Genomic DNA, 23,813 nt, shown 5'->3' with positions numbered 1-23,813 from the left:
CCTGTGGTATGGAGTTTTAGCACAGTTTCTTCTTTTGTAATCATTTGTTTACATGTTTTTATGTATGTCATCATCCATTTCATTGCTTCTTATTGAATGTTATCAAGTTAGATAGGTAGAATCCATTGTAACAGTGCTCTACCTTGGGAAATCATTCAATATTTCATGTTTTTCTACTGTTTGAGAAGGATCCATGATTGTTACATTCCCTTCTCAGCTCCTCATCAGTCTTAAACACCTCACACCATTAAGCCTAAAGTGCTAAATTCCTATGCCTACCTTGCCCCATAGAACACCCTGCATTTTTTACCTAATTTCCCAGACTTAAACTGCCTGGCTCCATTTGATCCAGTGAAAGAAAAACCCAATAAAAACTCTTGTGCTACTATACCTAGCATAACATCCTTACCTGATCTAGTCATCTCGACTAAGATTCTAAAGGAGAGAGCCCTCTTCTGGCCTTGTAGGGCTAACTACAAGGCTAAGCTTGGTTTGTGGTTACCCTGGAAGTTGCCTCCCTTCAGCCTGAGGTCAATCCAGGTGATAACACCAACAAAGACTCCTATACCTCCCAATAATTCCTTTTCGACTATAGGAAGATTGACTCTTTTGTAATAATGACTCTTCCAATGATGAAAATTTTACAAATGACTCTTTTACAACTTTACAATGATGACTCTTGGCCTTGACACTTCTTCACAATATACGGATGGTTGTCATGTTCACAAAGGATGTCCTGCTACAATGCTTCCTTTGATTTGATACTTTTTCTCTTGAATTTTTGGTTGAAGTTGTACTTGAATCTTCTTCTACCTACATGAAAATTTTTTCTAGGAAAACCAATCCCAAAACAAAACAAAATACCCTTCAACTTACCTCTACTTGCAAAACACATGTAAGTGCGTAATAATGAATAAATGCAAATTAAAATTACAATGTGTACCTAAAGTGTGTTTGTCACTTTTGTTTTTGACTTGTTGTAGTAGTAGACAAAGACTCCCACTCTTGATATAGGCCTGGAATCTATGCAAGAATATATCCAATACTAACCTAAAGATATATTCAATAAAAACTAATGACAAACCCTAGAGTTGTGATGGACCAAGTTCTAAGTACAACAACAGAGACCATTCTATCAACTATGACATGACAAGTAACATGAACTCACAACATCATATAGATTTAGTAGACTTGGTGTAGCATCAAGAATATGTAGCATCAAATGTGTAGTATCAAGAATAGGACATACAAAATGTGGTATCAAAACTAATTGTGACATATAGATACATAGAGATATAACTGAGAACTTGTATGTACTTACATTTTCCTGCAAAAACATATGTCAGAGATGATACTCATATTTCAAATGTAACCACTAATCATACATACCTTTCTGTAGGAGACTTACCCTTGACTATTGATGTGTGGTCCTTACTGCAGTGATCCTTGAATGCATGCTTTTTCTTTCCTTCTAGGAGCTCGATATTGAATCTATTGTATCTATGCAATTTTTGATCTCCAGGGTCGATAATTTCGTCCTATGGTAGCCCTCTGAGACCTCTTTCCAACCCCACAGGTCTGATCAAGATTGCATTCTTCAAGAAAGAGTTATTCGCAATTTCCCACAATGACGTGATTATATCCTGGTTCAGTAGAGTGAACTTGTACGGAGTGCCACATGTCATTGTTGCGACCTTCAACCCTGAAAACACTACTAAACAAAGTACAGTTTGTCCTCTTTCTTTGACTATTTATGAAATTGTAATCCAATTCTTAACAAGACAATTATGTTGAGTTTCCCAACGTCACCTATTTGACATGGAATTCAGTAGCCTGCAAAAACCCTAACTTCCTCATATCATATCTCCTCCAATGTAGAGAACCCAGCTCTGAAATTATTTCATGAGATGCATCACGATTTTTTATCAAATGGGTTTTAAGTTCAGCTTTTGAAGCTTCACAAAACAAAATTTATATAAAATTTTCCACAATGACATGTTTGAAGCCACAAAATCCCTACTAGAGGAGGATATGGTGGTCATTATTTATAGGAATGACTTGAGTTAAGAGGGTCCTCATCAAGTGAACATTAGAGGGATATTAGGATAAAATTTATTTTGTTAATTATTCACTTTTCAATGAACACAACCAATTATGAGTGCCATGCAACAACCCGATAGGGTTTTAGCCCACTAACTAGGGTTACTAACTTCAAACATGAATATCTCTCAAACCGCGAAGAATTACTTGGCGTTCCATATATCAACGGAAACATATCGACGCGTAAAATCCATATAGAAGATCCTTGACTCAGAAAAGAGTAAGTTGTTAAGTCAAAATGCCCATGCAAGATCAGGGTAGCCCCTGGTGTGGTTTTGGTTGACATCAATGACAACCAATGATCAACATCCAAGGCATAATGAATGTGAAAATCAATGTTTTTTAAGAATGCATCGTGCACTAGAGTTTGTTGTTCAAAGTGAGATGAGTGTCGATAAGATAGAAATTATGGAAGAAGCCTATAATTTATGTAACATACTGTTGGGTGCGGGATCCCCCAAGGGTAGTTTTGGGGCTTAGAGCCCAGATTTTGGTCCAATTTTGTAATTCCAATGTAAAGACTCCACATTTTGTGGGCTCTAAGCACGTAGTTGTTAAAGAGTCATAGGGTTGTCTGCCCTTATTTTGATAATTTAATGTCAACTGTAGAAGATCTACCCATTGTCTACAGACCATGGGATTGTATAAATAGAGTGAAGCTCTAAGTATTCAAAGGGATCTAATCAAATACAATATGGAAAGTCAATGAAGATGTATAAGAGATAGTTCTAAAGTGTAAGTTTAAGTTTTGGTCGTAGTGTAGGTAGAGGTTCTGTAGCTGAGTGCGCGGACCCTTGTAGCTGAGTGCACAGGGTGAGTCGAGTCTGTAATCATTTGGAAGTATTAATAAAGAGAAGTTTCTATCATTTCTACGTCTTTATTTCCTATTTATGCATTTATTATATTGGGTATGAATTTCACTTCTAATGCTTATATGATGTGCGAATGTGTATAACTGCATTGGTTAAGTGAACACAAGTAGGAACATTTGTTTACGTGAAGATAATCAAGATTTGTCAGTAAGACAAGTAAGATACTTAGTCTAGTTTGAGAAATAGCGCAATTCACTACCATATTAGTGTGAAAGGACTTCAGCCCCTGGTTAGGGCTGCGCAAAAGCCAATTGTAATAGATTGTGAAGGTAGTGAAGGATAGATAAGAGTGTGAAGCACCCTCCACAAAGGCAGGTATAGTTGGAATAAACCGACATCACAACCATCTCAAGGGTGTGGAAACTTGGTTCCAGCATCCCCCCATACTGCTTTGGGTGAGACTTTAGTCCATGCTCCATGCGTTGATGCCAAAAGGGCAAGTAGTGTAGGGATTTGCTTGGCTAACTAATGCTGAACCTGGGTCAGGCCCCCTCAAGCCAACAAATGGTTCCGTTGTTGGGACTGGAATGTGCATAGATATGTGTGATGTTGTATCATTGGAATCTAACTAAGAAATAAATCAAAGGCTGGTTGGATAGAAGAATTCATGAGTTCGCGATGCAGGAAAACAGAAACCCACAACTGTCAAAATAATAGTGGTTAGACAACTACCTGTATATGGACATTCATGAAATCTTTATAGCGTCCTTCCCTACTGAACTATACGAGTGGATTGCGAAGCTAGCAGATAGCCAAGGAAGGTGGAAACTTGATGGTCCTATTGTGTGGACCCTAGAGTTAGTGCGAAGGTTGGAAGCATCAGAGGATAAGATCGTGCACACCATCGATCATTGACTCGATCATATTATAGGAGGATTTGTTATTGAGTTTGTGGTTGACACCTTAGTTAGCTACAATGAGGCAGAGAGACGCTTTCTCAAAGGACCACAAGTTAAGTACATAAAGTCTTTGAATACTTGGATTAAAATGTTGTTGTGTGAAAATTAGGTTATGTAGTTACCTTGATGTTCAGGGCTACGCGAAGCGGAAAGGTTTATAGGAACGAAGGAAATAAGGGTCCAGAAAATAGCCCCTTGATTTCACCTCCGCGAGGGGACAAGGAAGAGCTCGCAAAGGTCTCTCTGCAAAGTTCTATTCATCTGATAAGACAAAGAATTCTGTGAATCCCACCTCTACCCACACCACCACCGGCTTCACCTCCATCACCTCCATCTTCACCCGTACCACCTCCACCACCACCGCGATTCAGTATGGCAAGCACAGTGAAGTTTCCTTTGTTCAAAGGCTTGGGAAATGAGGACCCGAACCAATTCTGGTTCATAGTGAAGGCTGTATGGGAAGCTCAAGGTGTCATAGATGACCATATAAAGAAAGAAACACTGGTTAGCACCTTGTAGGATCGTGTGATGACCTGGTATATTAAGTACTCCAACGATAACCCGAATGCGAGAGTAGCAGACATCGAAGCAACACTAAATAGGGAATTTAGCAAGCCTAAATCTGAAGCATAGTCAATTATTGGATTCAAAGAAATCACAATGCTACTAGGTGAGATGCCCTTTGAACTAGATCAAAGGATGAAATGTACGATTCGCGAAGCAAATATGAATCTGATAGATGGAAAACATTGTGAGTGGTTTGTATCTTCGCTACTACCACACCTAAGGAGTGCAATGTCGTAGTAGAAGATAACAACTCAGGTAAAGGCCCTAGAGATTGCCATGAGACTACATGAGACCCTGATGTAAGAGCCTAATCTGGGTTTTTAGCAAATTCACATGCAGCTGAAGAATTTGTGCGTTGAGATGCAAAGATTGATGCAGGATAGGGTGGTTCAACCAGAAGTGCATAAATAAGTATGGTGCGTGAAATGCAAGAGTCAGGGTCATGACAAAGACCACTACCCAGTCTTCACAAATTACCTTGCAGGAGGAGGACCGATGCCTCTAAGGCCGAAAGCTCAAGCAAGAGCTAGCACGACACCTGCTTTGTGGTGCACTATCTATCAAGTAGCTGAAAGCATGCCATGGATAACTGCCACTTGTTACAGAAGTATACGTAAACTCCACAATAGTTGTTCTGTAACTTTTGTAGGTCAGTGGGACATGATGAGCGTACTTGTAGGAGATATGAATTGATGATGAATAGAACTCTCGCCTTCAGAGTTCTGGCCAAAACGCACCCCTTGACCAGAATGCAGGAATGGCGCAGATAGGATTTCAAGGGCATGGAAGAGGCTGAGGTGGAGGAGGACCTGGTAGAGGTCGCAGACAGTTGATTTGCTATAATTATGGAGGGCCAGGACACTATGCCCATTATTACACTAATCCAAAACACCCGTCATGCAAGTTTTTCATGCTGTTTGATCAAGAGACATAAGATTTTCCTATGTTGATAGCTTGGATACGTGACAAAGGAGCGCTACCACCTCCCCTGACTTAGAACCTGTAGATGATGAGGTCTGAACCATGCGAGGAAGATCCGAACGTAAATATTATGCTCTGAAGTGGAATCGTGATGGGAGATGACAAAGGGAAACGATTGGAAGACAATACCTAGGTTCACAAATCCTTGGCGAAAGAAGTTGAGTTTGATTTGGAGTGCACTTGGGAAACCTTCATGGAAGCTAAGAAGAGATTCGCTAAGGCCTCCACTTCAGGAAGCAAAGACAAGCCTGAGCCGGAAATGGATCCCTCCATGCTCACAACTTTCTTGGAAACCTGTATGAAGTTACTACGTGACAGTAAGGCTGTGTAAGGGTTACAAGAACTTATCAATAGATGTGTTGGGACCGCACCAGGAAATCCGTGCATCGTCTGGAATATCGGAAAACATAAAACAAGGACGAGGCATGAAATGAGACTCACAGCACAGATCAAATAATATGAGATTGATCAAGTCATTTTGGATTTGGGATCATATGCGAATGTTCTACCAAAGAAAACATGGGAACGAATGGGAAGACCCATGCTGCAATGGTCTCTGATTCAACTGAGAATGGTGAACCAACAGAAAATCAAACACATGGGGTGATTGCAGGGAATAACTGTGGATATTAAGGGAGCAAGCACACTCGCAGATTTTGAAGTAATAAAGATTGTTGATGACAATAATCCCTACCCTGCACTCTTGGGAATTGACTGGGCCACTGTCATGAATGGGGTAATCACTCTGAAGAAGCAAAAAATTATCTTTGAGAAGAAATCACTGCATGTAATCATACCCCTAGATCCTGTTGAAGGATCACGCTATATGGAACCAGTCTGCGATTACGAGAGTGATGATGATCTGGACTACATCTAGAAGATAACATCACAAAACCAATATTGGGTGAATCCCACTGTAGATGGATGGATTACATGGGAGAGTGAGAGTTCCTGCACTTCGGATTCTGACGAAAAAGTACAATGATGGAAGAATCAGTTACATGAAGCAACTACGTTGAATTGTAACATGATGACCTGGTCGCTGCACTACGTATCAATAGAAGTAAGAGATCTACACACTTATGATGGTCTAAATGAGGTAGATACCTTATTGGATGCATTTGAAATCGAGGTGCGAGAAAAGCAATGCTTCCAGGCCTTGGATTGGGTACTGCGTGCTACGCCCGCAAGATGATGGGGTATGCACAAAGGAAGCTTTGATGATTGGCGGAATGTAGGAGAATGATGCGAGTATGATTTGGGAAGCCTAAGGTATGATTGATAGACAAGTATGATGGACAAGATGATCCACGTGTGCATCTGGCCAAGTGGACGCAGGCTTAGGGAGAAAAGCCACAACTTGAGTGGGTGCGCTTGTTCTGTCATACCCTAGATATTATACCAATGAACTTGTATATAGAAATAGAGCTCTACCATGGAATAGGTGAACGGGATATCCTATGCGAAGGATTCATGATGACCTTCAGTTTTGAGGATGGTTAGGACATTATTGATGAAGCGCTACAAGAGGTGAAAGCAACCATCTTTAGGATACCACAAGAGCCTGTAGACCTAATTCAACCCGAATGGGCTACTCAGCTGAGTCGCGCGCTGGAATGTTATATTGTAACTGCCAAAGAGGAAGATGAGGATCCACGGAATATTAACATTCCAGAAACAGAAGGCCACCGTGAGTTTCAAGGACCACAAATTGAGAACATTGATATAGCCGTGCTGGTTAAAACTAGGCACGTGAACATTGGTATGGAGGCAGAACCCAAATTCATGAAGATCAAAGACTACTGGGACAATGCGACGTTGGATAAGGTCACTGAACTACTCCGTGAATATCAAGACTTATTCCTGACCAAGTTTACGGATTTGAAAGGAATAATTTGAGATCTAGGAGTGATGAAAATCACGCTAAAACCCGACGCAAAGCTAGTTAAGAAGAGGCCTTACCACTTAAATCTGAAATACAAGGAGAAGGTCCATGTAGAACTAGACAAAATTCTTGCAGTAGGCATCCCTATGGAAGAATCCGATTGGGTAAGCCCAATGGTGGTGCAAGAGAAGAAGCAGAAGGATGAGATAAGGATATGTGTGGATCTCAGAAAATTGAATGACGCCTGTGTGCATGATCCATTCCCAACTGTTACACTAAAAAATGTCACCTTGACTACTTACAGTTAGTATGGCTCAAATCAACAGTCATGCTACCCTCTTAGGCAAGTCTCATGCCTCTGTTATCCATCTCAAACTCAAAGAAGAGAGAAAGTCTTGTAAAAACTATGTTTATCTCTGGGGTCGCAGGTTCTCTCTAGCCTTACCTGCGGGGACGCTGACCATGTTCACAAAATCTGCGTCCATGGACGCTCTGTATGTTAAGGGACAGGTGCGTCCCTCTGTAAAAGGCAAAATGCGCGAGTTTTATCTTGAAAAAGTTACTTGTGGTTACTTCTAGAACATTCTAGAGGTCGGTTTGATGAAATGGATGCGCCTCCAGTTGGTTCATGTATCTCTATTAAGGGGGAACTTATCCCATCAATAAGGGAGCTATCCCACCCATAGAGGGGGATGATCCCATTGATAGTGGACCTGAATAACCTCTTTACAGCACTATAAATAAAGGCATTGAGCCAAAAGGAGAGGAGGTTGGAGCTATACATTTTCTTTGGGTAAATGCTGCAGGATTTAGGTCTTCCATTAGAGCCTTTGTGAGGAGAGATTGTCTTCACTTGATTCTACTTGGGAGAGGGTGAGCTTTGTCAAAGTAGAGGAAAACCCTTGATGGACCCTGGGAGGAACTTGCACAACACCAAGGCCAGGTTGTAAGAGTTTCTTTGTTTCGTTATTAATACAAACTGGTTTATTTTTCTCAATAGCTTGTGTTAATGAGTTATTTCATGTGTTCCTTGGTCTGCATGTTGAATATATGTTTTATTATATGAAATGCAAGTGCTTGGTAATTGTTTGATTGTTTGTGGTTGCAGGAATTGACTTGAAGGAGGAGCTCATCCGGATCGTCAAGAACGGACTTCAACAACAGCGTTTTGGAATAAGGTAAGCCTAAACACTTGTAGTTTTCATGTTGTAAAAGGTGTATTTAGAGAAAGATCACTCCATTTTGTCTTGTTTGTCATTAGAATGTCTTAGACTTCTAGGAAGGTCAGTCGTGTCCGCACCCTTGACAGATTCCGTGTGACAAATTGGCGACTCCGCTGGGGAATCCATTAATGAGAGAGTCTTTTCCTTTATATGAACTTTGCTTTGAGAAAATCATTTTTATTTTCTGGTTTTTGACTGTGAGAATTAGTATTTGGGTGGCTTAGCTGTAGATTTAGTTGGCTTTAGTTTTTCTTCCTTTTTCCAGAAGGACGCAGTCTCTGTGTGCTGCACAGTGCGTCCTTGGACGCGCTGTTGTCGACTGCACAGTGCGGGGCCGCACCTGTGACAACGGGTGGCCTGCGTCTTCCTGTAAAAGTTAAGAAAATTCCATTTTTGCTTTAAATTACTTTTAGATTTTGTTTTTTCTTAGTGTTTTCTGCCCAGATCCTTTAGTACCCTGTCAAGAATTCTCACCTGAACTAGTTTTGTGAGCTTTGAGTGTTTTAGTGGTTTTCAACGAAGTTTAGACCTAGGGTTTGATTTTTGGAAAGGCTTTGTAGTGACTTTGATAGTAGAAAGTTGTCCAGCCTTAGATATCTCTGGTTAGTCAACCTTCTTAGAAGTTGAGCCTGTCGTAAAGTCTCCTTGTTTGAGCAACTTGTCATTTGAGTTGTTTTGGGTCAAATTTCGAATTACTTGTTTATAAAGTATTGATTTCCATTTTACAAAAAGAACAAAAAGATTAGAGTTTTGTTTTGGCTAGTTTTTGATTCTGCAATAAGCTAGTCCTTGATTTGATTGTGATCAAGTAAAACACCTTAGAAATAATCATTGTTAGTTTTGGCCTCGTTAAGATTGCTTAGAGTAAATTTGCCTTTAGTTTGCTTATGAGTGCATTTTCATAGATTTTAAGAGTTGTTAAGATTGATTTTTGTTACATTAGATTTATTTGCTTTATTAAAAGAAAAATACAAAAACATCTTCTTAAAAAGTCTTGTTTCAAGTAGCTTTTTGTTTTCAAAAGAAGAAAAGAGTTTTTTTCGTGCATGTAAAGAGAAGTTATGTTTTTATGCTTGGAAAAGAAAAACGAATTGTTTCTTTGATTGTCTTCAATTAAGAAGTTGCTTTTATAAAGATTGCATTCTCTCAACTTTTTAGTTAAGCAATTCATCGAAAAAGTAAAGTAGTGGATAAATCATTTTAGGTGCATTTTGTAGTGGTTTCGAGTCGAGTCAACACACCACTAGTTTCACTTCCATCACCTTTTGACTTAAGAAACAACCTTAAAAGTAACGCTTAAATTAAAATCAATCTAGTAATCTTTATTTTTCTAGGGCTCTGAAGCACCAACATAGCTTAGGCTAGGGTCTTGGAGTAGGTGAGTACTTAACTCTCCAAGACTACAAAACCAAACAGATAGTCTATCTTGAGTAGAACAAATCCAATTGTTTCAGTTACATTCTGGGAAAGCTCCTCTTAAAGGAGAAACACGAGCTCGTGTCCGAACCAGTGAGGGGATCATTCCTCCCTCGTTGGGAACGACGCCAGGCAGTACGTATTACAAACGGTAAACCTCGGATTAACCATTGTCGAGGAGCCAGGGGTCACTTATCGGTAAACCTTGGATTGTTGTCAAGGAGCCGGTAAGGGGATTGGAGCTTGCTACTCTGCCCTTGCGTGCTGTCGGAGTTTAGACTGTTCCCCCAGGTGTAATTGTTGTGATTGGTAACCTTAGTGGCCATAATATCTAGGATTCTACCCAAGGTGACGGTGGAGGGAAGGTCCCACTGTACCTGGAGCAGACGTCGGTTATACTCACTTGGATTTTCTGGGGGGTTCGCTTCACTTCGAGACGGTTAAAGTGGAGGAACTTGGTCCAGTCTATTCATTAAGCAGGTTGCCGGGGTAACTGTTCCACCCACTATTTCTGTACTGAATCCTGCGAGGTTGGGCCTAATCACCAACTAGCGCTTTTGGTCCGGAAGACTACTGTTTGTGTGTGGTTTGACGCTCTAGATTATTTAGGCGTGTGCTTCAAATTTGATTGGTTCTTTAGAAGACTTTAGGTGGTTTGATTTGAAATTTTTTACTTTGATTTCGTGTGTTGTAGTTAAAATCTTTAATTGTGGCGGAATTACCGAGACAGTCCCGTAGACTTCGGGGCAAGTCTCCTGAGATTGTTACCGGAATAGATTTGTTAAGAAAACTCCGTAAATCGCGGGGTGAATCTCCTGAAGACATTCCGGGTCATTTAGAAGGGTTAAAGGTCCTTGTAACTCCTCCTAGTGGCAGTAGAGTAGGATCACCTGAAGAAGGAGAATCTTCCTTGGTAGTCCATCCAGATTACCAAAGATTAGAAACAGGTTACAATCCCGAAGCTGTTACAGTTTCCGAGCTTGCTGGTAGTTTTTCATCTGCCAGTGAAACAGGCGAAGAACCTGAAATTTCAGAACCTGTTACTCCAACTCCTAGTGTTCCTGATTCACCAAGAATAGAAAGAATTATCACCGAAAATCTTCCTGTTGGATTAATTGCTATAGAAGAACTTGTTCCAGAGGAAGAAATAGGCGTTTCTGATTCTGAAGATCTAATTACCCTTGATCTAAGGGAGCGTGAATCCATCTTTTACAGTCCTCCTAGAAGTGAATCTTGGTACCTTGCATTAACCAATTTTTTAGACAACTCAGTAGGTTTTTCTACACCTCGTACTCCGGTTCCACCTAGAGGAATTCATTCTCCTGTAAATATGTCTGGTCAGTCATCTGTGTTTTCACAAAGTCCTGAATCATTTTTACATGGCGGTCCTTCTGTTCCTACTGGGTATCAATCACTTTCTGGTACCTTTGCGGGAGCATCTCCTCAACCCATTGATCATGGGTTATTAGTTGGAAACAGTGGTAATGTACCATTGAGTATAGGTGAAGTTTATATGATGTCAGGTTCAACTCCCATTAACCAACCTCAAGGTGGCCAATTACCGCCTGGGGGGCAACCTTCGTTAATGCCTGGGGGGCAACCTCAAGGTACTTCATTTGTGACTGGGGGGCAACCTCAAGGGTATCAACCCCAAGGGTATCAACCCCAGCCTCAATATGTACCCCAAAGTCAACCTCAGTATCAGTATCAACCTCAAGGATGGCAACCTCAAGGATGGCAACCCCAAGGGTATCAACCCCAAGGGTATCAACCTCAAGGATACCAACCTCAAGGTCAAGGTCAACCCCAGTATTCGTATTTACCTCAAGGTTATCAACCTACGGGTCAATACCCTGGTCAAGGTTATCAACCACCTCAAGGGCAATCATATGGGACTGCACCTTACAGTTATCAACCCTATCCTCAATACGGCTATGGATCTCAGTATCCTCAACCTGTTACGAGTCAATACCCTGGAATGTTAACATGGGATCCGTCACAGGGTCAACAGATGTCGCAACCAAGTATACAGTCGGTACCTCAAGCAGGACAACCTGCAGTTCCTGGTCCACCCCAGCAACCGCAACCTGTCCAGTCAAGTGTTCAGACCCCTGTAACTTCTGTAGTTACTCAGCCGCCAATTGCACCTAGTACTCCACCTCACACGGCTGCAGCAACTACCGCTTCATCTACCATGCTTACATCTGGAGTATCGGCAGCTCCGGTTTCTACTGTCCCTGTAACCACTCCTCAGACATCTGTACCGTTGTCTGGACCCACGGTTCAAACCACAGTCCAGATGCCTGCAGGCCAACCTGGTACAAGTACGGTTGTTACTACTCAACCTCAATTTGTTCAACCTCCGTACCAGGGACAGTATCAACCTGGGCAAGCTGCCCAACAACCGGTTTACCAGTATCAACCGTATCCTGGGTACACTTATCAACCACCTCAGCAACCCCAGTACGGTCCGGTTAATCCTGGTTTTCCAGGAGGATATAATATCCCAAATGCGACTCCTGTTCCTAGTTATCCTGGATATCCTCCTCCTGGGGCTGGTATTGTGACTCAGAGTTTTAGAGATCCTAACCGGCAGTTACCGTTTATTGCGACTTTAGATTTACCCGACTTGACGCGCCTAACGAACGATCCAATTCAATATCTTCCGTTCTGGCCGCCAATGCCAAATAAGTTGCCCAGCGATATACCCAAGTTCGAAGGTAAGTCTGGAGAGGATCCGTCTAATCACGTGATGACTTACCACCTCTGGTGTGCATCAAATTCCATCTCAGATGATTCTATCCGCTTACGTCTTTTCCAGCGTACACTCATTGGTCTCGCAGCCAAGTGGTACATTGAGTTGCCACGGGCTTCTTTTTACAACTTTAGCCAGTTAGCTACTTCATTCTTAACTCATTTTCAGTTACCAGTCAGATACGATAATGGTACAGAATTATTAACTTCGCTAAAACAATCGACATCCACGTACATTTCTGATCACATCCATGAGTGGAGACGTCGAAGAAGATTAGTGAAAGTTTTTATCCCGGACCAAATTTTAGCTGAATGGTTTGTAAAATCATTATTACCAAGAATTACTGAAGATGTAGCTAAGGCCGGAGTAGTTACTGAGGAGCAAGTCATTGCTCAGGCACAATACCTTGACTTAGTTTACACTCAGTCGGGTACGTTACACGAGAAAATTCCGGATCTTCCAAAGTCAAACCAAATCGCTGCTGCTCCTTCGGGATCTCATGCCGCTGATGGTATGATCGGTATCGTGACTACGAAGAGTAAGAAGAAGTCTTCCAAGGCCTCCAATACTCCAATTATCACTTTGCCTGATTCTCCGACAGGAGAGTCTTCTCCTCCTGAACTTACCGCCGACATTCACGCTGTAGAGTCATCTACGGCCAAATCCAAAAACGGTGGAAAGAAGAAAGGAAAGAAGAAGGCTAAAGCAGACAAGGCTCCAAAGGAGAAAACGGAAAAGTCGGAAACCAATGACGAAAAGCGCAAACCTCGTTATCCTTGTCTCATTTGTGAAGAAGATCATTTTACGAGAGACTGCCCTCATCGGGCCGAGGTAGTGAAAATAGTTAAAGGTTCTCCCACTCCTGCTGTGTTAAAGAATCCATTTCCAGAGCAGGAAAATAAGATGATAGGTTCTTCTTCGAATGCCAGTGAAGAACCCATTTTGATGATGTCTCATGTCAGGATTGCGACTCGATCGCAAGATTATGGTAGTAAGGCTCCTGTTGATGGTAAAGAAGCAGAATCTTCTCACTCTAACCCATCAACCTCAGCTCCTGGTTCCGATCCACTACAGATCGAAAAACCTAACCCAGACTTAGTGATTAAGCCGCCCGCCAAGGGTGTACTTCGAAGGTCTGCTTTCAATCCACATGCGAGAGCAGCCCAGAATTACAACATTGTTGAAGACTTAGCTGTTTCACCTTCAGCAATGTCGGCACTCGAAGTGCTGCAATCATGTCCAGCGCAACGAAAATTGCTTTTGTCGGCTATTGGAGCTGTCGATGTTCAGGACCCGAACCTAATGATCTTTGATCTAGAAAGTAGTACACCGCGTCTCCCCCATCAAATGGCTTTCCAAATTCCAGTGATAGTCAAAAACAGGCCTATTCATCGGACTGTGATTGATGAGGGAGCTTCTACGTGTATTATGTCGATTCAATGTTGGAGATCGCTTGGTTCTCCTTCGTTGAACCAATCCCCCACCATCCTTAAGGCCTTTGATGGCCGTGGGTTCCGTCCGTTTGGTATTCTACAAGAATTGCCTATAGGGGTCGAAGGTAAAACCGTTAGTCTGGATGTGGAAGTGGTTGATGCCCCTCTAGACTACAACCTTCTTTTGGGTCGAAGTTGGTCATATGCTATGACAGCGGTCGTTTCATCGGTCTTCAGAGTCATTAAGTTTCCACATAACGGTAAGATCGTGACTATTGATCAGCTGACATACTTTTCATCCGACCCAACCTCTTTAGAAACTATCCAGCATGTTGGTAAAACGACAATCCCTTATAGGGACATTGGTGTAGGTTTAGTTAAGGATTCCGGTTTACTGGGAACTTTTCCTCTCCCTCCACTCAATGCAGACCCTTCGTTTGCAACAATTCATATGATCACGTCAGAAAACATTATTTATGATGATCCTTGGTATGTTCCCTCTGACTCTGAGCTAGACTCACTCGGTGATGTTATGCCGTTGAGTCCGTATGAGATTGCTTATGAAGCTCTTATGTCTTTTACCGACTTTCATTCAACCGACCAAATGAATGTGGTCAGTGAAGAGTCACTTTTCACCTCACCCTTAGAACGGATAACGTTTCCCGAAGAAGTGTCATCTGACGAACAACTTCGCGAAATCCTAAGTGTAGATGATCTACCATGGGAAGATCTCCATCACAGATCTTCGTTTTTACCTAAGGATGATGCATTTGAAAATGATTTTTCATCTATCTTTACCGCTGAATATGTCAAAGACGCTCAGGATCCAACGAAACATTCTGATTCAGAGCTGAATTTAGGGAATATTTCTCGTACTATTCCCATTGATATTTCAGTGAAGCCCGGAATCGAGGAGAACATTCATATAGGTGCCGCATGTACTGAAGAAGAAATCCAAACTTACAAGGCCCTATTCCAAGAATTCCGCGACGTGTTTGCCTGGTCTTACGAGGAAATGCCGGGAATTGATCCTGCCATTGTTGTTCATGAAATCAAAACCTACCCGGATGCTAAACCCATTCGGCAACGGTTGCGTCAGATTCACCCTCGAAAAGCAGCTGCAATCAAAGCAGAAGTCGAAAAGCTGTTGAAAGCAGGTTTCATTTATCCGATCCCGTTAACGGATTGGGTATCGAATATTGTTCCCGTCAATAAAAAACAAGGAACAATAAGAATCTGTATCGATTATAGGGATATCAATCGAGCTTGTCCAAAAGACAACTATCCTACGCCTTATATCGATCAAATTATTGATGATTGTGCCGGAAGTGAGATGTTTTCCTTCATGGATGGTTTCTCGGTTATAATCAAATCAATATTCTACCTGCCGATCAACCAAAAACGGCATTCATTTGTCCATGGGGGACATTTGCTTATTGCAAATTACCTTTTGGCCTTAAGAATGCCGGTGCTACTTTTCAACGGGCCATGTCTTATGCATTTCATGACATCAAGCACATTGTGCAACCCTATCTCGATGATTTGCCTGCTCATTCTTTACACCGAGCTGATCACCTTGTCCATTTACGAGCAATCTTTATGAGGTGTAGGCATTATCGAATTCGGTTGAATCCCCACAAGTGTGTTTTCTGTATAGAAACAGGTCGATTGCTGGGATTTGTTGTTTCCAAAACCGGCATTCGCGTCGATCCCTCGAAAGTCGAGGCTATCATCCAATTGCCTCCTCCTTCGAGTTTGCGCCAACTCCAAAGTTTGCAAGGGAAAGCGAACTTTTTACGCCGATTCATCCCTAACTACGCCGAGGTCACTAAAGGTTTTACACGGTTGTTGAAACAGAACGTACAATTCTTTTGGGACGAGATTGCTCAACAATCTTTTGATGCATTAAAACACGCGTTGACCCATGCACCGTTATTGCATCCTCCCAACTACAACCAGGACTACTTCTTATACCTCGCAGCTTCGCATTCCACCATTGGAATGGTGTTAGTTCAAGAAGATGAATTCAAGGCAGAGCATGTGATATATTACCTTAGCAGAACCTTAAATCCAACTGAGTTAAAATATTCACATGTGGAGAAATTGGCCCTGGCAGCCGTTCAAGCTGTCCAGCGTTTTCGTCACTACATTCTTCTCCGCAAAACTACTGTTATTTCGGATTGCAACCCTATGATTTATATCTTGACAAAACAACTGCTAGGGGGCAAGTACTCTAAATGGATTGTTATCCTGCAAGAGTTCGACTTGGAGTTCGAGAAGTCCAAGTCTAAGAAATCTTTAGTTCTTGCGGAATTGATGTGTGATTTCCCGAGTGCTGACACAGAGACTGTGGCAGAGGAGTCCATTGCGGACGAATCTTTGTTTCTTATTAGCACTTTAGATCCGTGGTATGGGGATATAATCATCTATCTCCAAACCCAAACCTTTCGGCCTGAAGCTTCCAAGGAAAACCGTCGAAAAATTCGGTTTCAATCCCAGCAATACAGAATTATTGGAGATACACTTTATCGCCTGGGGGCAGACTTAGTTTTTCGACGTTGTTTAACTCACGATGAGGCTGAGAGAGTTTTGAATGATTGTCACTCTGGAGCATGTGGCGGTCATATGTCTGGGTATGCCACAGCTCAGAAGGTGTTGCGCGCTGGCTATTTCTGGCCGTCTATGTTTAAAGATTGTATCCTTGCCGTCAGAAAATGCCACAACTGTCAAGTGTTTGATCGCAAGATGCGCGCTCCACCTGCTCCTCTCCACCCTATAATTGCCGCTGGTCCATTCGCCAAATGGGGCATTGACTTTATTACTTGTAACCCTCACTCGGCCGGGGGGCATGCGTATATCATCCTTGCGGTTGATTATTTTACTAAGTGGGCCGAGGCGATGCCTACATTCGACGCAAGCGGCAAGACAGCTGCACTTTTCGTATTCAATCATATCATAACTAGGTTTGGTGTCCCACAAGCAATCATTACGGACCATGGAAGCCATTTTCGAAATGTCATGATGACTGAGCTTACAAGCCAGCTTGGTTTGCGCCACGATAGCTCTACTCCTTATTATCCGCAAGCCAACGGTTTGGTTGAGTCAATCAACAAAGTTCTAGTCGTCATGATTCGACGGATCATTGGTATCCATCGAACGAATTGGCATAACATGTTATTTTCGGCGCTATGGGCATATCGAACTTCAGTGAAAAATTCAACAGGTTTCACCCCTTTTCAGCTAGTTTATGGCTTAGAAGCTGTGTTACCTATTGAATGCGAAATCCCATCACTTCAAATGGCTGTCGAATTACTTCCAGCTACTTCCGAAGAGGAGAAACGGTTATTATACTTGGCTAAATTAGATGAGACTCGACGTGACGCTACTTTAGCTATCGAGACTCACGCGAAACGAATGAAAGCTCAGTACGATAAAAATGTAACCCCTCGAAGTTTTTCGGAAGGAGACCTAGTACTATTATATGATCAAGCTAACGATAAGCTAGGTGCCGGAAAATTCGTTCCCATGTGGCATGGGCCCTACATTGTAAAGCGAAAGCTAGCAAAAGGGGCTTATGAGTTAGTTGATTTTGATGGGGACTCTTTGGGTAAACCCAGAAATGGACTTTACCTAAAGAGGTATTATGCTTAAAATGATGGGTATGGAGAAATTTTTAGATAGGTTAGATTTTCTTTCTAGCTAGCAAGTGTGTTAGTTTAGTCAGTGTGCTTAGCTTAGCAAGTGTGGTTTTTCGTCATTATTTTGGCTCATCTTGGTTTTACTCTTGATATTGTAGATGTCGACGCCTCTCCAAACATACATTGGATTTGCTGATGGTGCTTGTCGTAGTACACGGAATATCTCTTCCGCAGCTTGGGTTATCTATTCGCCCTCTGACGAGTTAGTTTCTATGCATGGGGTAAGCCTCGGTCAAACAACGAATAACATTGCAGAATACAGTGCAGTGGTTGAATTATTATCCGAATCTATTTCATTTGGAATTCGACGTTTGATAGTGAGGTTAGATTCTGAACTTGTTGTATTACAGCTTAATAGAGTTTATGCCATTAGAAATCCTGTGTTATTAAGGTTGTTTTTGAGAGTGCGTCTCTTGGAACGTGAATTTGATTACATTGAATATCAACATATTCCAAGGTCTTTGAATACATTAGCAGATGCAATTGCTTCTCGAGTGTTGGACAGACATTTATAATAATCATGCAAGTAAATTTAAAGACATTTCATCATACATGTTAAACAAGATAAGCCGGTAATAGTGATATATAGATATAGATAGAAGTGTGTCCAAAAATATATACATCGTCTTCGATCATAGGTTTAACACACCTTATGATCGGCAAAATGATAGTACAAAAAGTCAAAAATGTCACATGTGACTACAAAAGTGACTAGTCAATCACTGGTGGTGCTCTCTGTACGACACCACTGCGCGGGCTACCTTGCGCAGAAATCTCCTAAACGGTCCAGGGACCGCGACTACGAAGCGCTGAAGCCTCATAGGAATATCATCCATAGTAGTCTCAGGTATATCTGCCGTGAGACGCTCTAGATCATGCTCCAAATCAGCTAGTACTTCTGCTGCCGCGTCCTGTGGGGCCGGTGCCGGTGCAGCTGGATGTCGTCTGTCGTAAGGCCGGAGATTGGCTGGACGCTGTGGTCCAACATCTGCATTTTTAAAATTTTTACTGTTACTTTGAGACGATATATATGAAAAATAAAAAATACATAATTAGAAAACTTGTGAAAATGAAAGTACCTCTGTCATCCCATTGTTCTCCCTGTGGAAGAACCATGTCCGGATCACCTCTGAAATCCATTCCGGCATATGGAAAGTCTTGTATCACAAAAAGCTGGCCCTCTAGCCAGTCGAAGTAACTGTCTGAGAATCGAACCACTGTAGCACCCTCGTCAGGATGCCGGGCCATCACCGCAACCCATCGAACAAGCTTTGGCTCCCGAGGACCCAAGTCATCAACAGTGAGTTGCTGAGGGATCAGCATAGGAACTCTCTCCAAGGCAAAGCTCACGACTATAGGCCCATATCCAAAAGTTTTTAGTCGTCCGTTCTTTGCCTTGGTTAGTTGGCTCTTCATATGAGCCGACACAGCTTCGCACCAGTTGAAGATGGTGCCTTGGTAACAGTCAACTGCCATCCGCATTTGGGATCCGGAGGCAATGTGCAAGGCGGCCGCGCCACAAATCCTGGTGACCGTAAATGCAATAACTCTAAGTTCCGCCAGAGCGATGTGCTTTATCTCCACGCCTTTTTTATGGCGAGTCCCTGGTCTGCACCACTCCTCGCGGAGATCATCAAGGGATTGGCCACCCGGCCTGGTCCCCGCAAGGTTGAGTTGCTCACCTCTGTTTGGCAAGCCAGTGAGAAAGTATACATCCGAGGGCTCTATCTCGAGCTGGTGCCCTCCAATGTAAAAACATTGATCTTGAACGTTCCATCGCTCAACCAGCCATTCCAAAAATCTTACCTGGCCCCTCATGCCCGGTATGGTCCAATATTTGTACAATCCACATGTTCTTAAGGCATCCAGAGAGGGTTGGTGGTTAATCGCAGCTTCATCGTCCTCTACGTGCTCTCTCTCTCTCCAGTCTAACATGTTTTAGGTCCTGCACATCAAAAGAGTCAATTAGAAATTAATTTGAGCAAATTTGGTGGTTTTTTGAGAGAGTTGGGGTTTTGAAATGCGCCCTTTGCGGAAGACGCACCCCGGCTTTGTAGCACAGGGCGTCCGGACGCAGCTCGCCTGAAGGCGGACTGCGTCCCCCGACCTTTTTCCCGTGTGAGAAAAAGTCGGGGGACGCAGGTCACCCGAAGGGCACCTGCGTCCGCCGAGGGGCGCATTTTGAACCCAAAACCCCCCCAAAAAATGAAACAGAGACCAAAAACAAAAAACTAAACGGATAAAAATGAAGAGTGGGATGTGTAAAATACCTCGGTGAAGCGGCGTTCGATTCCGACGGTCAGATTTTCCGCAGCAACCACGGGAAGTTTCTTGTCAAAAGCTCCTTTTTCAACCTCAACAGTGAAACGGTAAAAATGACATGGTAAAAGGTCTTTTTATAGGTTTTTTGGATGAATTAGTTCATTTTTTACCATGAAAAGATGTTTTTGAATGTATTTTTGCCTATTTTAAACAGGTATGAGTAATGTGTCGCTTTTGTGCAGGACAAAGGGATTTCGAGGGAAATTGTAATTTTTCACAAACAAAATTTCAGAGTCATCTTTTAAGCCCTTTTCTGACTCCTAAAACATGAAAAGATCGCCGAGTGTTTCTTTTTCACTCGTTAAAACGGAATTAAAAGACGGTCCCCTTTTAGCTCTTTTCTGACCGCAAAATCAGGAAAAGATTGCCGGGTTTTTGTCGTTTCGAACTCGATAAGGAAATAAAACGACGTGTCCTTGATCGCTTTTTACTTTTCAGGTTAACGACACTATTATGAAAGTACTCCTTGGTCGCAAGATCAAGCGGTTCCCCCAGGTATTATTTTATATTTTTTCGGGCTTGAGGGACACAAATATACGAAAAAGTTCAACGTGGAGTCTCCTTTAGTTTTTTCAGACTCTCTAAAATTGAAAAACGCCGAGTTTTTCCTATACTGGGCTCGTTAAACTTTTACAGTAGAGGACCTGTTCAATTACAAACAGGAACGAACCACTCCTTCCTAGGGTTCGAATTTAAACTAGGTTGGACTCGTCCGAAGGATGAGCTTATAATCAAGCATATGTTATCCTCCTCAAGCTTGTTAAAAATAAAGAGGTACTTGCCAGAAATGGTGGGGGAAAAAAGAGAAGAATGAACCTATTTGTCACCTTTTGTCTCAAACGAAACTTTATTACCACCCTTGAACACGACACTTTTTCATTTCACCTGGGTTGGGAAATCTTTTACCTCACAGTTGACCAAATCACTTTGAAAATCTTTAACCGGGTTCAGGGATCAACTTTGAGTTATTCGTCACCAAACCATCTGTTGTGTCGTTATGTGTTCAAGAGGTCTGCAAGCAAAACTTTCATCTGCAAAATACTTGTCATCCATTTGACCATCCCTGAGTCAGTCCTTACAGCAACATTTCTTCAACTTGAACAATGATTTCGTGTTGCGGGCTTGCCTGCAACGGGTCGCTTTCTATCGACATCGACACATTATCTAGAAAGATGACTTAGGAATCGACAGTACCTTGAAGTCTGCATGCATCAATGGCAGGTTTCTCGCCTTTGACGTCAGTTTACATCATTGACTTTCGATCAGAGGATTCCGTGAAGTGTTCGACATCAAAACATCTATTCACATTTCACGGGTTGTGCTTGGTACTTTGAGAACCATTGACATTACTGGTGGTTTCTCTCACACTTGTTAACAGTTTACATCATTGACTGGTAATCAAGTGGTTTCTACCATGTTCGACATCGAATCATTTAATCACATGGCTAGAATCGTACCAATTCGGGAAGTAGAAGTGAAGACCCTGGATCTAGTTTCTACCATCCAGGCTGCGAGGAGTTTTGTATTCATTGTCTATGTAGACTTATCATAAACAGATGGCTGCGTCCATACTGTATCTACAAAAGTCTATAAAAATAATGTACTGCAAGATCATTCCTGTATCAGAATAGTTAGTCCATTAGTTAAAGTTTTGAATCTGAGTATGGGAATGCCTACCTCAGTGATGATATAATCTTATCCATGTATTTTGTGTTGAAAATTGCAGGTTCCAACCAGGCCATCCACAAGGCAATCCTTGAAATGATAAAGCGCTTCACCCTTCCTAGAATTACAAAACCCTATTCTATTCCAGGCTTCGCACTTTAGGGGGCAATCTGTTACACTAAAAAATGTCACCTTGACTACTTACAGTTAGTATGGCTCAAATCAACAGTCATGCTACCCTCTTAGGCAAGTCTCATGCCTCTGTTATCCATCTCAAACTCAAAGAAGAGAGAAAGTCTTGTAAAAACTATGTTTATCTCTGGGGTCGCAGGTTCTCTCTAGCCTTACCTGCGGGGACGCTGACCATGTTCACAAAATCTGCGTCCATGGACGCTCTGTATGTTAAGGGACAGGTGCGTCCCTCTGTAAAAGGCAAAATGCGCGAGTTTTATCTTGAAAAAGTTACTTGTGGTTACTTCTAGAACATTCTAGAGGTCGGTTTGATGAAATGGATGCGCCTCCAGTTGGTTCATGTATCTCTATTAAGGGGGAGCTTATCCCATCAATAAGGGAGCTATCCCACCCATAGAGGGGGATGATCCCATTGATAGTGGACCTGAATAACCTCTTTACAGCACTATAAATAAAGGCATTGAGCCAAAAGGAGAGGAGGTTGGAGCTATACATTTTCTTTGGGTAAATGCTGCAGGATTTAGGTCTTCCATTAGAGCCTTTGTGAGGAGAGATTGTCTTCACTTGATTCTACTTGGGAGAGGGTGAGCTTTGTCAAAGTAGAGGAAAACCCTTGATGGACCCTGGGAGGAACTTGCACAACACCAAGGCCAGGTTGTAAGAGTTTCTTTGTTTCGTTATTAATACAAACTGGTTTATTTTTCTCAATAGCTTGTGTTAATGAGTTATTTCATGTGTTCCTTGGTCTGCATGTTGAATATATGTTTTATTATATGAAATGCAAGTGCTTGGTAATTGTTTGATTGTTTGTGGTTGCAGGAATTGACTTGAAGGAGGAGCTCATCCGGATCGTCAAGAACGGACTTCAACAACAGCGTTTTGGAATAAGGTAAGCCTAAACACTTGTAGTTTTCATGTTGTAAAAGGTGTATTTAGAGAAAGATCACTCCATTTTGTCTTGTTTGTCATTAGAATGTCCTAGACTTCTAGGAAGGTCAGTCGTGTCCGCACCCTTGACAGATTCCGTGTGACACCAACTCCATTCATGGATGAAGTGTTGGACAATGTAGGAGGTTAGGAAGCATATTCTTTCATTGACGGGTTCTCATGATACCACCAGATCAAAATTCCGTGGGAGTATAGGAGCAAGACAACCTTCGTGACTGAGTGGGGTTGCTTTCAATATACTGTCATGCCATTTGGATTGAAGAATGCGCCTGCTATCTTTTCGCACATGGTTGTTGCGGCATTCAAGGAATATATTCATAAGTTCTTGGAGGTCTATTTTGATGACTGGACTATATTTGGGCTGGTTAAGTGCCATGTAGCGAGCTTGCGCTTGATGCTGGATACCTGTCGAAGATACCAAATCACGCTCAACCTCAAAAAGTGAATATTCCTTGTTCATTTTGGGAACCTATTAGGGCATGTGGTTTGTAGACAAGGGCTGATGGTAGACCCTGTGAAGATCGCGGTGACTCTAAACCTGGAAGCACCGAGAAGTGTGAAACAGCTATGCGCCACTCTAGGACATATGGGAAATTATAGAAAGTTTATCAAAGGCTATGCCTAGATCACTGCACCGATGGAAGAATTGTTGAAGAAGGATGTCATGTTTTTTTGGAATGTTGATTGTAAGAAAATCCTGGATATATTGAAAGAAAAGATGGTTACTGCGCTGACTCTAGTCTTCTTGAACTGGAAGAAAGAGTTCCATGTACATGTCGAGGGGTCATGTATAGCACTAGGGGTAATACTGGCACATGATGGTGGAGAAGGCTTGGATCACCCTATCACATTCGCAA

This window comes from Pinus tabuliformis, chromosome 5_1 (assembly GCF_031772625.1).
Source record: "Pinus tabuliformis cultivar Carrire ecotype Pingquan chromosome 5_1, CPIR1, whole genome shotgun sequence".
Lineage (NCBI taxonomy): Eukaryota > Viridiplantae > Streptophyta > Pinopsida > Pinales > Pinaceae > Pinus > Pinus tabuliformis.
The sequence above is the reverse complement of the archived record's forward strand: the minus strand, read 5'-3'. Positions refer to the sequence as shown.